This window comes from Podarcis vaucheri (genome assembly GCF_965113315.1).
Source record: "Podarcis vaucheri genome assembly, chromosome: 5".
In the NCBI taxonomy this organism is placed as follows: Eukaryota; Metazoa; Chordata; class Lepidosauria; order Squamata; family Lacertidae; genus Podarcis; species Podarcis vaucheri.
The window spans coordinates 97,634,466-97,649,120 of record NC_138763.1 but is presented as its reverse complement, the minus strand read 5'-3'; the positions used below and the strand labels follow the sequence as shown (position 1 = coordinate 97,649,120).

The window sequence follows — 14,655 nt, the reverse complement described above, 5'->3', positions numbered from 1 at the left end:
TGAGGGACTACGATTTTACGCACAAGCAGCTCATCATCCCATCACAGCATTCCGACAGTCTTTGTAAGCTGTGTGTGCAGGAGAAGGCATCATGAGTGACCCAGCCGGAACCGGAGAAGCAGGGGTTGGAGCTGGTCCAAGCTTGGAAGAAAGGTACCGAGCGTTGGAGATCCAACTGGCGCTGCAGACGGCGAGGCTTGAGGAGAGAAGGGCTCAGGATGCAGACAAGAAGGGGAGAGCCACCCAGTTCACCAGAAAGGTACCAGGATTGGTGCAGAAGTTTGGGGGGGACCCCAAGGACTACCATGCCTTTAGAACAGAGATGCAATATGCCCTCAATGTGCAGTTTGATGAATTCCCTGACGAGGAATCGCGAGTGGCTTTCGTGATTGGGCATCTTGAAAGAGGGGCGAGGGACTGGGTTAGACCCCTGATGGCAACGCATAATGACGTGCTAAAGGACACCATGAAGTTCTTTCGTGCAATGGATCTCATGTTTTCCAGCGATATTGAGCAGGGAGTGGTGCGCAGACAGCTAATGGCTTGCAAGCAGGGGAGCCGATCTGTCCGTGAGTACTGGACTGAGTTCACCATGCTGGTTCACAGATTGGGGTGGGACTTATCGGCGGAACCCATTCAAATGCTATTTGAAGAAGACCTTGCTTCGGCTGTGAAAGACGAACTTTCCCGGGGGCCCAGGGCGGATTCTATGGATCAGCTGACCAAATCTGCGCTGACCATAGGAGCACGCCAGGAGGCGAGAGCTTTGGAGAGGCGGGAAGGGAAGGGGGAACGTTGGAAGGAGTTCCGCATTCCAGACATTCCAGAGACAACTTTCCCGCCGGCAGAGCCGATGGAAATCGGAACAGCGCGCGCACACACAGTTTCAAAGCCCAGGGAGGGGGGAAAGAAGGAGGGAAAAGGCGCCCGGAAATGCTATCTCTGCCAACAGCCAGGTCACTTTGCCAGAGTCTGCCCCCAGAGGAAGGAATGGCAAGGGATGGTGGGAGCTGTTGAGGGAAGAGAGGAGGAAAAACTGGAGCAAGTAAAAGCCAACGCCTGGTTGCCACCGTCGGGGCACAGCAGCCAGGCCAAAGAGCAGTGAAAGTGCCCACGCCAGAACCTCCTAAACCTGCCCTAGTGATAGAAGCGTCGCTAGAGCTGCAAAATGGACACCCCCTAAAGATAAAGGCGCTGTTGGACTCAGGCAGCTCCTGCAATTTCATGAGCAAAGAGTTTGCAGCTGAACACCAGATACAGACTATCCCTTTAAGCAACCCCCTGCAGGTGACCACGATCGATGGCAGGGAGTTGTTGGGAGGAGAAGTTAGCTTGCAGACCGTCCCAATGATAATGAAGGTGGCAAGGCACACCGAACGGATAGCGTTTAATGTGGCCACCTTGGGAGGAGCTCCTATTATTTTGGGGATGAGCTGGCTAGCGTTACATGATCCGCTGGTGGGCTGGCATCAGAGAGTGGTTTCCTTTGGTTCAGCACATTGCTTAGAACACTGCAAAGGGGGAAAGGGTTCAGCAGGGGCCCAAGCCACCCTAGCAGGGACGGAAGTAATGGAGAAGGTGAAGGTACCACCACAATATGCAGATCTCAGCGACGTGTTCAGCGAGAAGGAAGCTGACCAACTACCCCCACATAGACCCTTTGACTGTCAAATCAATTTACTCCCTGGGGCCCAGCTTCCTGTAGGCAAGTTGTACGCCATGTCAAACAGAGAAATGCAGGAGCTAAGAGAGTTCATTGACAAGAACCTGAAGAGAGGTTTCATCAGAGAGTCCAGAGCGGTGGGAGGTAGCCCAGTGTTTTTTGTGGATAAAAAAAACACGGACAAGCCGAGACTTGTGTGTGACTTTAGGGGGTTAAACGCAGTGTCTGAACCATTGGCCTTCCCTATGCCCAGGATTGACGACATTTTGACCAGGATGCGGAAGGGAAAGATTTTTACAAAGCTGGACCTAAGGGGGGCGTACAACCTGATACGTATAAGGAAAGGGGATGAATGGAAAACCACCATGTTCACCCCTTTGGGGGCATTTGAATATCTCGTTATGCCATTTGGCTTACAAGCAGGCTCGGCGTGCTTCCAATCGTTTATGAACCACGTACTGGGGCCTTTGCTTTACAAGAATTGTGTGGCCTTCCTAGATGACGTGTTGGTGTATTCTGAGAATGAGGAGCAGCATGTGAGAGACGTCAGAGAAGTGTTGAGCAGGCTGCAAGCCAACCGGCTGTGGGTGAAACTGGAGAAGTGTCAGTTTCATACCAAGGAGGTGGCGTTCCTGGGGTACCGCCTGTCAGACAAGGGATTGGCCATGGATCCCGGCAAGGTCCAGGCAGTGCTGGAATGGAAAACACCCAAAACCAAGAAGGATGTGCAGAGGTTCCTAGGGTTTGGGAACTTTTATCGTAAGTTCATCCGAAACTTTGCCCACCTGACGGCGCCCATTACGGACTGTCTCAGCAGTAAGAAGAAATTCGTTTGGACTGAGGAGGCGGAGCGAGCTTTTGAGGAACTGAAAAGGGCCTTCGCCTCTGAAGAACAACTTCTGCATGTGGATTTACAAAAAAAGATGAGAGTCGAAACAGACGCATCAGACAGAGCCATAGGGGCGGTGCTTCTTCTGCAGCCAGGGAAGGAGGAGTCAGAGTGGAGACTGTGTGCCTTCTTTTTGCGAAAGCTGAACAAATCCGAGAGGAACTACACGGTGTACGACCGTGAACTTCTTGCTATTCATGAGGCTTTCCGGAGATGGAGACACCTGCTAATTGGCGCACAACATAAGGTGCAAGTGTGCACTGACCACAAGAACCTAGAGTATTGGAGAACGGCACGAGTGCTCAACCAACGGCAGTTGAGATGGGCCCAGGAGTTCTCCAAATTTAACTTTGAGATTTGTTACGTGCCAGGCCCAGAGAACGTTAGGGCGGACGCTCTCTCACGCAAACCTGAATATTTGGAGGGGGAGGGAGCACCCGAAGAAAGACATGTCATTCCAGAGGACCGCTGGGTGTGTGGGGCGGCATTGGTGGGGCAAAGGGAACTGGTAGAGGGAACGGAGAATGATGAATACGCCCAGGACAAACTCAGGGGTCTCAGGAGGGAAGGAGATAAACCCGGAGGTTTTAAGGAGAGAAACGGGGCGTTGTATTACAAGGGAGCGTTATATATACCTGAAGGTGATTTGAGGGAGAAGGTACTCAAGCAGCTGCACGATAGCCCCACAGCAGGGCATTTTGGGCAACACAAAACCATGTGGCTGGTTACTAGGGAATTTTGGTGGCCCAAGGTCAGGGAAGATGTGCGGGAGTATGTGAGAGGGTGTGACCAATGCCAGCGAGCCAAGGGGGAGAGGCGGGCACCGGCAGGGTTATTAGAACCGCTACCCACACCTGAAAGACCATGGGAAGCAGTGGCAATAGATTTTATGACTGATCTGCCAAAGTCCAGAGGGAAAACAGCCATCATGGTTGTGGTAGACCTGTTAACCAAAATGGCCCACTTTATAGCCTGCTCACATGCGGTCACGGCAGAAGAAACCGCGAAATTGTTTGTAGAAAATGTGTTTAGGTTGCATGGCGCCCCCTTGAGGGTGGTTTCAGACCGAGGGAAACAATTTACTTCCAGGTTCTGGAGGAAGCTCATGAGCTTACTGCATGTAGAGGTCAATTTTTCGACTGCCCGGCATCCTGAAACCAACGGGCAGGCGGAAAGAGCCAATGGCATCCTCCAGCAATATTTGAGGTGTTATGTCAATGACAGAGAGAATGATTGGGTGGAGAAGCTAGCGTTGGCGGAATTTGCCTACAACAATGCGGAGAACGTGTCCACGGGGATGAGCCCCTTTTTGGCTAATTACGGGTGCCATCCCCGGGCTTTCCAAGGGGGGGGAGGGGAGAACTGGAGCGTTCCAGCTGCCGAACAGTTCGTAGAAGAAATGGAAGCGATCCATCGCCAGCTCCAACTTAACTTAGACAGGGCCAAGGAGGAATATAAGAGGCAGGCAGACAAAAACAGAAGAGAAGGTGAAACCATTAGGGTGGGGGACCAGGTGTGGCTGTCAACCAAAGGGTTACCATTCAAAGGGGGTTGTAAGAAGTTAAGACCCAAAAGATTGGGTCCCTTTGAAGTCACGCAACAGGTCAACCCAGTGGCTTTCAGACTCCGGTTACCGAACCACATGAAGCTGCACCCAGTTTTCCACAGGTCGTTGCTGTCACCGTATAAGGGGGACAGAGAAGGGAGGGTCACTCGGGGACCAGCAATGGAGGAAAGGGAACACAGCTACCATGTAGCGGAGATCCTCGATTCCAGGTGGAAGGGAGATCAAGTAGAGTATTTGGTAATGTGGGAAGGGGAACCGGAGTCGAAAAACACCTGGGTCATGGCAGAGGATGTCAATGACGAGGTTTTAATAGAAACCTTTCATCAGAGGTTCCCAGGTAAACCTCAGCCTGTGGCGAGGTTCCGGAGGGAATACTTTGCCACCACCGACGAAGAAGAGGAGTTGGAGGGGTTCACAGATTCCGAGGAGGAGGAGGATTCAGCGAGCCGGAACGGCGACCGATGGAGGGAAATGTTCGAGACGTCTGAAGATGAAGAGGATTCTTTTCAGGGTTTTACCTCCTCACCGCCCAGAGGAGAGGGAACGGGCGGGGGTGAAGGGGGCCCTGGAGGGGAGGTGGATGTCAGGGAACTGCCATCAGAGGAACAGGTGGGGAAAGGGCTCACGGAGGCTGGGAGGGACGCAGCAGCTGAAGCAGGGACCAGCAGGGGGAGAGGTGGGTCTCTGGAGGAAAGTCTCATGGAGGCTGAGAGAGACTCAGCAGCTAAAGCAGAAACTAGCAGGGTGAGAGGTGGATCTCTGAGGGAAAGCGAGCAAGAGGGAGGGCTCAGAGACACGTCCAGCGAGAACAGTGGGGAGGTGTCTGAAGCTCCCATAGGGAGACCCATTCCTCGCCGGAAGCTGTCACGCCTCGAGTCCCGAAGACGTGTTTCCGTTAAGGAGCTTTTATGCTGGAAGCGCTTCCGAAAGCAACCACTGTCGGAATCTGCAAGTGACTAGAGCAGACATGTCTGAGGAGCTCTGTCACAGACAGAGGTTTGTGGAGTTGCACAAACTCTGAGGGACTACGATTTTACGCACAAGCAGCTCATCATCCCATCACAGGTATGCAACGCAGCCAACCAACACAGTTGGAGCCTCCCTCCTCCCTGGCCGGCAGGGAGGGAGGGAGAGGAGCTGCTTCCTTTGAAACCCGGGAAATTTACGGGACATCATCAATAAGGGACAGCAGCGGGACACAGTGCTGGGATAAGGGACTTTCCCGCCAAATAAGGGACAGTTGACAGCTATGGTCCAGGGGTCCTTTACCTTTTACCTTTACCCTGGCTCCCACGCACTTCTACTGCTTGTGTTTGAAACAGGACATTAGCCACAATCCAAGGTTATCCTGTCTCTTCTTGAGAAATGCTCTTGTTTGGTGTGCTTTTCCTCAAACAAGCTTACATTCAGTTAGAAAACAGAAGCCACAGTTAAGCTGAGATGCGTACAATTCAGGCAGCTCTTGGGTGTGTGCATGACAGCATCAGTAATTTGGAGTTCAGCATGGGGGTCATCTACACACCCCTCTCTGGTGTGAACAGCAACATAAAAAAGCACTGGAAACGCTGCGGTTTGTTCAAAACCACTAATGTGTACGTAGTTAAAATAGGGATGTGGTTGATTGATGTATTACTATGCCAGTTTTCATTCAAATTACTCTCAAAGTGGCTTACAAACAATAAATCACAATAACATAATAGAACATCACAAATACAGCATAAATCATACAAAATAATTAACGAACCGTCAATAAAGAAATCTGTAAAACACCATTAACAAAACAGCAACTAAAACGTAAGCTAAACAGAACAACAAAAGGCATATTATTAACAAATCAATTAGGCATTTATAATCTATAACGGAATATTATAACCGCAATGTACCGGTATATCTGGAATGTCAGGTGTACTTATTTTTGTGTCTGCTTGCAGTGCTGGCTATGAGCTTTCAATGCTCTCAGGAGAGAACCCGTATTTTAACTGCTGTTCGTTATCTTATAGGAAGCAGCAGGGGAGAATATTCCTGTCCTCTTGCTTGGGAACAAAACAGATAATGAAAAAGAACGGGAAATCCCCAGGGGATTAGGAGAGCATTTAGCCAAGGTACAGTATGAAGAACATACAGTTCTGAAAACAACCAGTAATGTACATTTAACAAAAAAACCTCCATGTTCCTCTTGGGAACAACTTCTGTGATAACAAGGTCAATGAATATTACCCATCTGTGGCATGAAGTCAAATATTTGATTTTGTATATCTCATTAAGCTAAGGCCTTTGAAGCTATCTCATTACGATTGAAGAAGGGCTTGCTTTCACAATGTGATGATCAAGTTTCAAGAAAAAATCCCTCTGAATTGTCTGTTTCAATTAGAGCTGGTTTACTTATCCTCTTTGTGAGGGAGCACCTTTCTTTGAGTACATCGATTTCGTGATCTTGGGTACAAGAACAGCTTTCCTTTTGACCAGAAGGCACTATAGATGGATGGGAATCTATGGGCAGCTGCAAATTTGCCCTGTGGCCCTAGGGAAGAGGAGAAAAATACTGTATTTTCTGCTCTATAAGATGCACCAGACCACAAGCTTTTGGAGGAGGAAAACAAGAAAAAAATATATTCTGAATCTCAGAAGCCAGAACAGCAAGAGGGATCTCTGCGCAGCGAAAGCAGCAATCCCTCTTGCTGTTCTGGCTTCTGGGATAGCCGCGCAGCCTGCATTCGCTCCATAAGACGCACACACATTTCCCCTTACTTTTTAGGAGGGAAAAAGTGAGTCTTATAGAGCAAAAAATATGGTATTTCTCCTCATCCCTGGCACCAGCAATTGCATCCTCCACCTTGGTTTAAAGCTGAAAGTCACAGCTCTCTCATAGTATATAAAGCTGGATACTACCAAAATTAAGCCGTGCACTACTTTTAAGGATGTCACATAGAGGAGGGAGAAAGGTTGTTTTCTGCTGCTCCAGAGAAGCGGACACGGAGCAATGGATCCAAACTACAAGAAAGAAGATTCCACCTAAACATTAGGAAGAACTTCCTGACAGTAAGAGCTGTTTGACAGTGGAATTTGCTGCCAAGGAGTGTGGTGGAGTCTCCTACTTTGGAGATCTTTAAGCAGAGGCTTGACAACCATATGTCAGGAGTGCTCTGATGGTGTTTCCTGCTTGGCAGGGGGTTGGACTCGGTGGCCCTTGTGGTCTCTTCCAATTCTATGATTCTATGATTCTATGAAGAATGAGCCCAACTGAAGCAGAACCAACTTGACTTCTGCAAGAGGAAAAACCCTGTAGATCTTACAGACTTATCAGAATTCTTTGAGATTGTCAACAAGCAGATATAGAGGTAATCTGGTTGACATTGTGTACTTGGACTTCCAAAGAGCTTTAGACAATGTATCTCACCAAACACTCCAGAGTAAGCTTAGCAGTCAAAAATAAAAAATAACACTCAGGACAAGGGTGATTCTGGCTTGAAGCCTATATAGTGGTATCTTGGTTCTCAAAATTAATCCGTTCTGGAAGTCTGTTCCAAAACCAAAGCGTTCCAAAACCAAGGCATGCTTTCCCATAGAAAGTAATACAAAACGGATTAATCTGTTCCAGACTTTTAAAAACAACTCTGAAAACAGCAATTTAACATCGATTTTACTATCTGAAGAGACGATTGATCCATAAAATGAAAGCAACAATTGATACTGTACTATAAAATAAGTAAGACAGTGTTGTAGATGATAAAAATTTAAATTGCATTTTTTTTCTTATCTGCACTAATGATAGTTATTGTTTGGATGGGGGGCTTTTTTCCATTTCTGCAGTCACACGATCAGTCAGCAGCTGAATTGGGTTTCACACAGTCACAAAAACAAATTAACTGAAAAAGCCACAAAAACAGAAAATAAATAGCTAAAACAAAAGCACCAAACTTAATCTGTTCTGGAAGTCCGTTTGACTTCCGAAATGTTTGAAAACCAAGGCACAGCTTCTGATTGGTGCAGACGCCCTGGAAACAATAGCCGACAGCCGCATCGGACGTTCAGCTTCCAAAAAATGCTCGAAAACCAGAACACTTCTGGGTTTTTGGCGTTTGGGAACCAAGGCGTTTGAGAACCAAGGTACCGCTGTACCAATGATGTATTATTGATCAATGTGTCAGAAGGAGCTCTCCCCGTTCCTAAACCCAAAAGAAATGTTGGGGTATTTAGATAGCCTTCAAAAGGGCCATATGCAAATCTCTTCCAGCAAATCCAGGCCTTAAATTATGTAACTATCGGTGTATATCATCTCATTATGAAAAGTGATTGTCTCAACGCAATACATGACTACAGTGGCAAAATTATATTTTTAAAAATCTAACCGCCATGATGCCGCAATAAAGGAAGTCACAGTGGCTGTTACATAAATGTAAATATATTTTAGGGGACGGTGGATGGTTTTACAGTGGAATGAGATTCTTGAGATATATGTATAAATTTAGATTTAGTCCCTAAGGGTGCATTTAGATGCTTGTTGCTAAATGATGTGAGCAATGCTTTTTTTCTTTTCTATTATAGGATTACAATTTAATCTTCTATGAATGCAGTGCTCTGTCAGGTGACGGCATAAACAAGTCTGTCCTGCACTTGGCCAGGTAAGGAAAAATGTTAAGGATGCTTTGCAAACTAGGGTCCATCAAGTTTTATAAATGGGTTCCAGTGAACGAGTGTGTTCATGACCAGTGGTCCTGGTGTCGGTGTTGCTTCTCATACCAGGAACTCAGTGAAGAAAACTATTATGCCACCATCAGTAGGAGAATTGTATACCAAGTACATGAATAAGATTTGAAATGGGAAAAGGAGCATTCACCATGAGTTTGGAAAGCGAACATTGGTGTAGCTTCTATTTGGTATTGTATATCAGAATCATTCTTTGGTGATCTACGGCAAATGGTTATGAGTGTTGGTGTAGCGCTTCAGTGCACTCATGAGCAATATTTCATTATCTTAACTGTGTTTCATTGCCACTTCCTGCAGCTCCGTGCTCCAGAGGGTGGCGCGGAGCTGCCTGCGCTCCAGGGCTTCTTGCAGCTCCGCGCCACCTGCGCTCCAGGGCTTCCTGCAGCTCTGCGCCACCCTCCGGATCCCGGCGCGAAGCTACGTGGGGCTCCGGAGGGTAGCGCAGAGCTGCCTGCATTCCGAAGCCTGGTGCGCGCTGAAGAGCGCCCCCGGGCTTCGCGCACCTCTCTGCAAGCCTGGGGAGACCGGCGCAGCTCCCTAGGCTTGCAGATAGCAGGCTGTTCTGGGGGCTGGGGTCAGGGGAAGCTCGGGCTTCCCCCGCGCCTGCCCCGTGCCTGGGGAGGGGAAAAAAATTTTCTTTATTCCCCCCCCAAAAAAAAATTAGGTGCGTCCTATGGGGCGGTGCGTCCTATGGGGCGAAAAATACGGTAGTTTAAAAGGATAGTTCATAGAAGGTAGATCCAGAGGTGTAATTGGGGGGTGGGAGTTGTAAGGCCAGTTGCCCCAGGGTGCAAAATAGTTGAGGCAAAACATTTCAACCACCTGGTGCTGCCATTGTTGTAAACAAAAATCTGTCCTTTTCCCCTTATGGGGTATCCAAGAGCCCATATAGAGTCCTTACATAGGTTCCCTATTGGTAGGAGAAAATAACAGAGGCCAACCAGAGAATATTGAGAAGCAAAGCAGCTAGTAAGCTTGATCTTTATTGATCTGTTGCAACAGGGTGCTCCTCTCACCCGCAGGAGAGGAGGAGGACCCAGAAAAATGGTGTGCAAGGCCTTATAAAGACTTTTGAAATTGCCACCCTGTAGATCAGGACCACCCCCAGAAACAGCATACATACATCACAGAAGGGGTGTAACCTAAGACCACCCCCCAGATACATCATACCTACATCACAGAAAAGGCGGTCTAAAACAGAAAGTTGAATGTTGTTTTTCTCCTGTCCTTGTTTATCTCCTGTCTGGCAGGTTATTTGATTGGATTGCCTGGGGAGCCTGGCCAGTCTTTTGTAGTGATAAATACATAGTTCCTGGGCCATGTCACAGGTTCACACCCTATTCAAACACAGACATACCCTTAAGACAGGATTTGTGAAGGAAAAGACAATGGGGAGGCTTTTCCATTTTCCTTTGACCTTGCAGAGAAAACATTTGCTCAGTTTGGGAATCAAAATGGTTCCAGGTCGGTCTTCCTGTGCTGATCTATGTACGTGCTTGGTTGGTACACTTATGGACATTTAACATATATCTAAGACCTCAAAATGGGACGCAGGTGGCGCTGTGGGTTAAACCACAGAGCCTAGGACTTGCCGATCAGAAGGTCGGCGGTTCGAATCCCCACGACGGGGTGAGCTCCCGTTGCTCGGTCCCTGCTCCTGCCAACCTAGCAGTTCGAAAGCATGTCAAAGTGCAAGTAGATAAATAGGTACCACTCCGGCGGGAAGGTAAACGGCGTTTCCGTGTGCTGCTCTGGTTCGCCAGAAGCGGCTTAGTCATGCTGGCCACATGACCTGGAAGCTGTACGCCGGCTCCCTTGGCCAATAAAGCGAGATGAGCGCTGCAACTCCAGAGTTGGCCATGACTGGACCTAACGGTCAGGGGTCCCTTTACCTTTAAGACCTCAAAATTCCTATCACACTCTATACAGCTGCACACTTCCACTTCATACAGCTTCTCCATGCAAACCAGGAAATGACCTCTCCAGACAACTGGGCAACTCTTCTTTTCCTATCTCTGTGGCTGTGATCTGCTGGGTAACGTGGATGCCATTGGGCATGCATACTATGTCCAGTTCCCACCCACCCACCCTCTGTGCAACCCCGGGTGCTGGCAATCCATTCTACGCCACTGGTTAGATCTATCAATGGCTATTAACCCAGTTGGTTAACAGAACATAATATTCACATTCATAGGTCAAGAGGTTCAGTTTCTGGAGACAAAGAGGTTCAGTTTCTGGTGGGGCACCCCACACCCAAGCTTTGCTCAGTGGGCTTTCTAGATGCATAGAACTAAGTGTTGTTGTAAGCAGATGGACCTTGAGCCAATTCTACAAATTAGTGTTTATGTTTCTTTCTGTAGGGTTTTAAAAGAACAAGAAGAAAAGGTGAAGGAAAAGACTATTCAGCTACATCAAGCCTCCAAGAAGAAGACTTGTTGTACCAAGCAGTAGAGGGCGTTTATGGCTTATACACACTTAACTTTTCCTCTGCTCTTTCTAGCCACTGTTCTGCGCTTAAAAGGACTGTGGCCAAGCACTGGGATTGGGGGTTTTTTAGCCTGGGAGCTTTTGTGTGAAAACCTTCTCTTTAGTGCTCATTCTGAGCAAATATCAGTTCAGGTTTTCTGCAGATTGATGCTTCCTCCGTTTGAGTGCTAAAAAGCAGCTTTTGGCAAGGAAAGCTCTGGGACAAAAAACAACAAAACCCACTCAGACACAGACCTTTTAAGGAAACAGTGGATGAAGGGTAATAATTGTGGGGTGTGAAATACAGAGCAGTTAAATACAACATTCCTAGAGTGGACATAAAAAGGGGATGTCTGGACCAGCCAGTCGGAACTTCCTGTTTCCTCCTGGGCTGGGACAAACTTCCTCTACATTTGAATAGAGGTGGGCGTGACCTTACCTGTGCAGGTAACAAAACAGCAGAGGGCAAGACAGCCATCTCTCTCTCTGACTCCATTCCTTGAAGAAGTATCATCTCCTTAGCCTAAGATGCTCTCTTGGCAGCCAAGAGAGGACAAAGGAACTACAGTGATGCCTCGCAAGACGAAATTAATTCGTTCTGCGAGTTTTTTCGTCTAGCGAATTTTTCGTCTTGCGAAGCACGGTGTCGGAAAAGTTTTAGAAAATCTTCAAAAATACCAAAAACCTCAAAAAAGGCTACCACACCGCGTTCTATGAGTTGCTCCTCGAAGTCAAGTCACAACTGTATTAATGGTGTTAAGAAAAAGGAAACAAACTTGCAAAAAATGCAAGACGTTTTCGTCTTGCGAAGCAAGCCCATAGGGAAATTCGTCTTGCGAAGCAGCTCAAAAACCGCAAAACCCTTTCGTCTAGTGATTTTTTCGTCTTGTGAGGCATTCGTCTTGCGGGGCACCGCTGTACTGTATTTTTTGCTCTATAAGACGCACCAGACCACAAGATGCACCTAGTTTTTGGAGGAGGAAAACAAGAAAAAAATATTCTGAATCTCAGAAGCCAGAACAGCAAGAGGGATCGCTGTGCAGTGAAAGCAGCAATCCCTCTTGCTGTTCTGGCTTCTGGGATAGCTGTGCAGCCTGCATTCACTCCATAAGACGCACACACATTTCCCCTTACTTTTTAGGAGGGAAAAAGTGAGTCTTATAGAGCAAAAAATACGGTATCTCCTTATGGGATAGATTGAAGAAGAAGAAGAAGAAGAAGAAGAAGAAGAAGAAGAAGAAGAAGAAGAAGAAGAAGAAGAAGAATTTCTATTATTTATAACCCACCCAGCCACTCTGGGCAGCTTACAACACATCTAAAAACATAATAAAAACACCAATCCTTTTTAAAAAGGGTAAGTGTGGATAGGCCCTACGTCCATTTTTCCCCGTTAATAAGTAAACTTAGTCTTTTCCCCTTTGCATAGAATACCACATCTGCCGCACAGTACAGCCAGAAGCATTCACCAGCAAAACATAAGAAAACATCTGAGGAGAACTAGCGTATTGGATTATGCTAACGGGTTTTTGGTTTCTGCTGGGCTGTAAATTATTCCAGGTGAAGCCCCACTTCTGTTGGCGAGGGCTTCCTTTCGAAAACCCTTTTCTCCTACAACTTCCTTCTGGTTTCTGGTATTTACTCTCCTGCTTCCTCTTCCTGGGATGGCAGTTTGACATTGATAAGTTCAGGGCTTATCCTCACAGTCTTAAAATCCGCCTTGCCACTGCCTGTTTCCCTTAACTGGAGGTAAAGCCAGATTTTTGCCTAATCAATATTAACATGAAAAGGTGTTTTTTAAATTTTTTTAAAAAATGCATTCAGTTGTGCCATAAAACATTCGTTTGCTACATCATGGTTTTCCCTGCTTCCATACACCACATCCTTAAAGGTAAAGGTACCCCTGACCTTTAGGTACAGTCGCAAATGACTCTGGGGTTGTGGCGCTCATCTCGCTTTATTGGCTGAGGGAGCCGACGTTTGTCCACAGACCGTTTTTCTGGGTCATGTGGCCAGCATAACTAAGCCGCTTCTGGTGAACCAGAGCAGCACACCGAAACACCATTTACCTTCCCGCCGGAGTGGTACCTATTTATCTACTTGCACTTTGATGTGCTTTTGAACTGCTAGGTGGGCAGAAGCTGGGACCGTCGTAGGGATTCGAACCGATTTCATTGTTGTTGCTGCTGTTGAATTCCAGGTGCAACTTTCTCTCCTCCTCGGACGGATTTCCCAGGCAGGAAGTCCCTTTTCTCTCATTGTGGCTTAATTCTGAGTTGGAGTGCCTGACTGAGTTGCTAGCGCACCAGGCACAACGCCCTCTCCTCTCTCCATAGTCTTTCAAAGTGCAAAAGCTTTGCTGCCCCCTCCTTGCTTCCATGTGTGTTGGCAGCCTCCACGTTCCCCAGCAGCCCAGGCACCTGCATGCAAGAGCCAAGCTGGTAGCAAGCAGTGTAGCAGCTAGACTGGTGACTGGGAGTGGCCGCCGGGACCACATAACACCGGTCCTGAGAGATCTGCATTGGCTCCCAGTACGTTTCCGAGCACGATTCAAAGTGTTGGTGCTGACCTTTAAAGCCCTAAATGGCCTCGGTCCTGTATACCTGAAGGAGCGTCTCCACCCCCATCGTTCAGCCCGGACACTGAGATCCAGCGCCGAGGGCCTTCTGGTGGTTCCCTCATTGGGAGAAGTGAGGTTACAGGGAACCAGGCAGAGGGCCTTCTCGGTGGTGGCACCCACCCTGTGGAACACCCTCCCTTCAGATGTGAAGGAAATAAGCAGCTGTCTTCTCTTTAAAAGACATCTGAAGGCAGCCCTGTTTAGGGAAGTTTTGAATATTTGATGCTGTATTGTTTTTAACACTTGATTGGAAGCCACCCATAGTGGCTGGGGAAACTCGGCCAGATGGGCGGGGTATAAATAATAATAATAAATAATAATAATAATTGTTATATTTGTACTGGATAGGATTTACTCTTGAGGAGGAGGAAGTGCCAAGTGAGCCATGCCCCTTCACAGCCACATCATTCACGTTGGTGCCAAGTAGGGTTTGGGCAAGTGAATAGCCCAAAGTTGTTTATTTTCTTTGCAAAATCTCTAATAAAAAAATGAAGTTTTTGAGCTATTTGTAAGGAAAAACGACACAGCCGACAGGGTTTGCCTATGTCCAGATTTCCCTGGACATTTAAGCAATTTCTGCCCAGACTGCTTCTGACAGCTGATTGCCGGCTACGTCCAGGAGAGTCTGGACATATGGCCACCCAAGTGGTAAGGGGGGAAATAGGTATATAGAAAAGAGAATTCCTGGGTGCAAAGGTCCAGATTTGGGTGGCACTGTGGTGTAAAAACCAGAGCCTAGGGCTTGC

At 47.6% G+C, this 14,655-nt stretch overlaps 1 long non-coding RNA gene across 1 annotated transcript; it reads left to right on the top strand.

Annotated features, from left to right (window-relative positions):
• Window positions 1-5,945: 5,945 nt before the first annotated feature.
• On the top strand, window positions 5,946-11,855 carry LOC309532717. The gene is made up of 3 exons (XR_014219963.1): window positions 5,946-6,221; window positions 8,665-8,741; window positions 11,187-11,855. It is a non-coding gene; the product is annotated as an uncharacterized lncRNA (long non-coding RNA).
• Window positions 11,856-14,655: the final 2,800 nt, after the last annotated feature.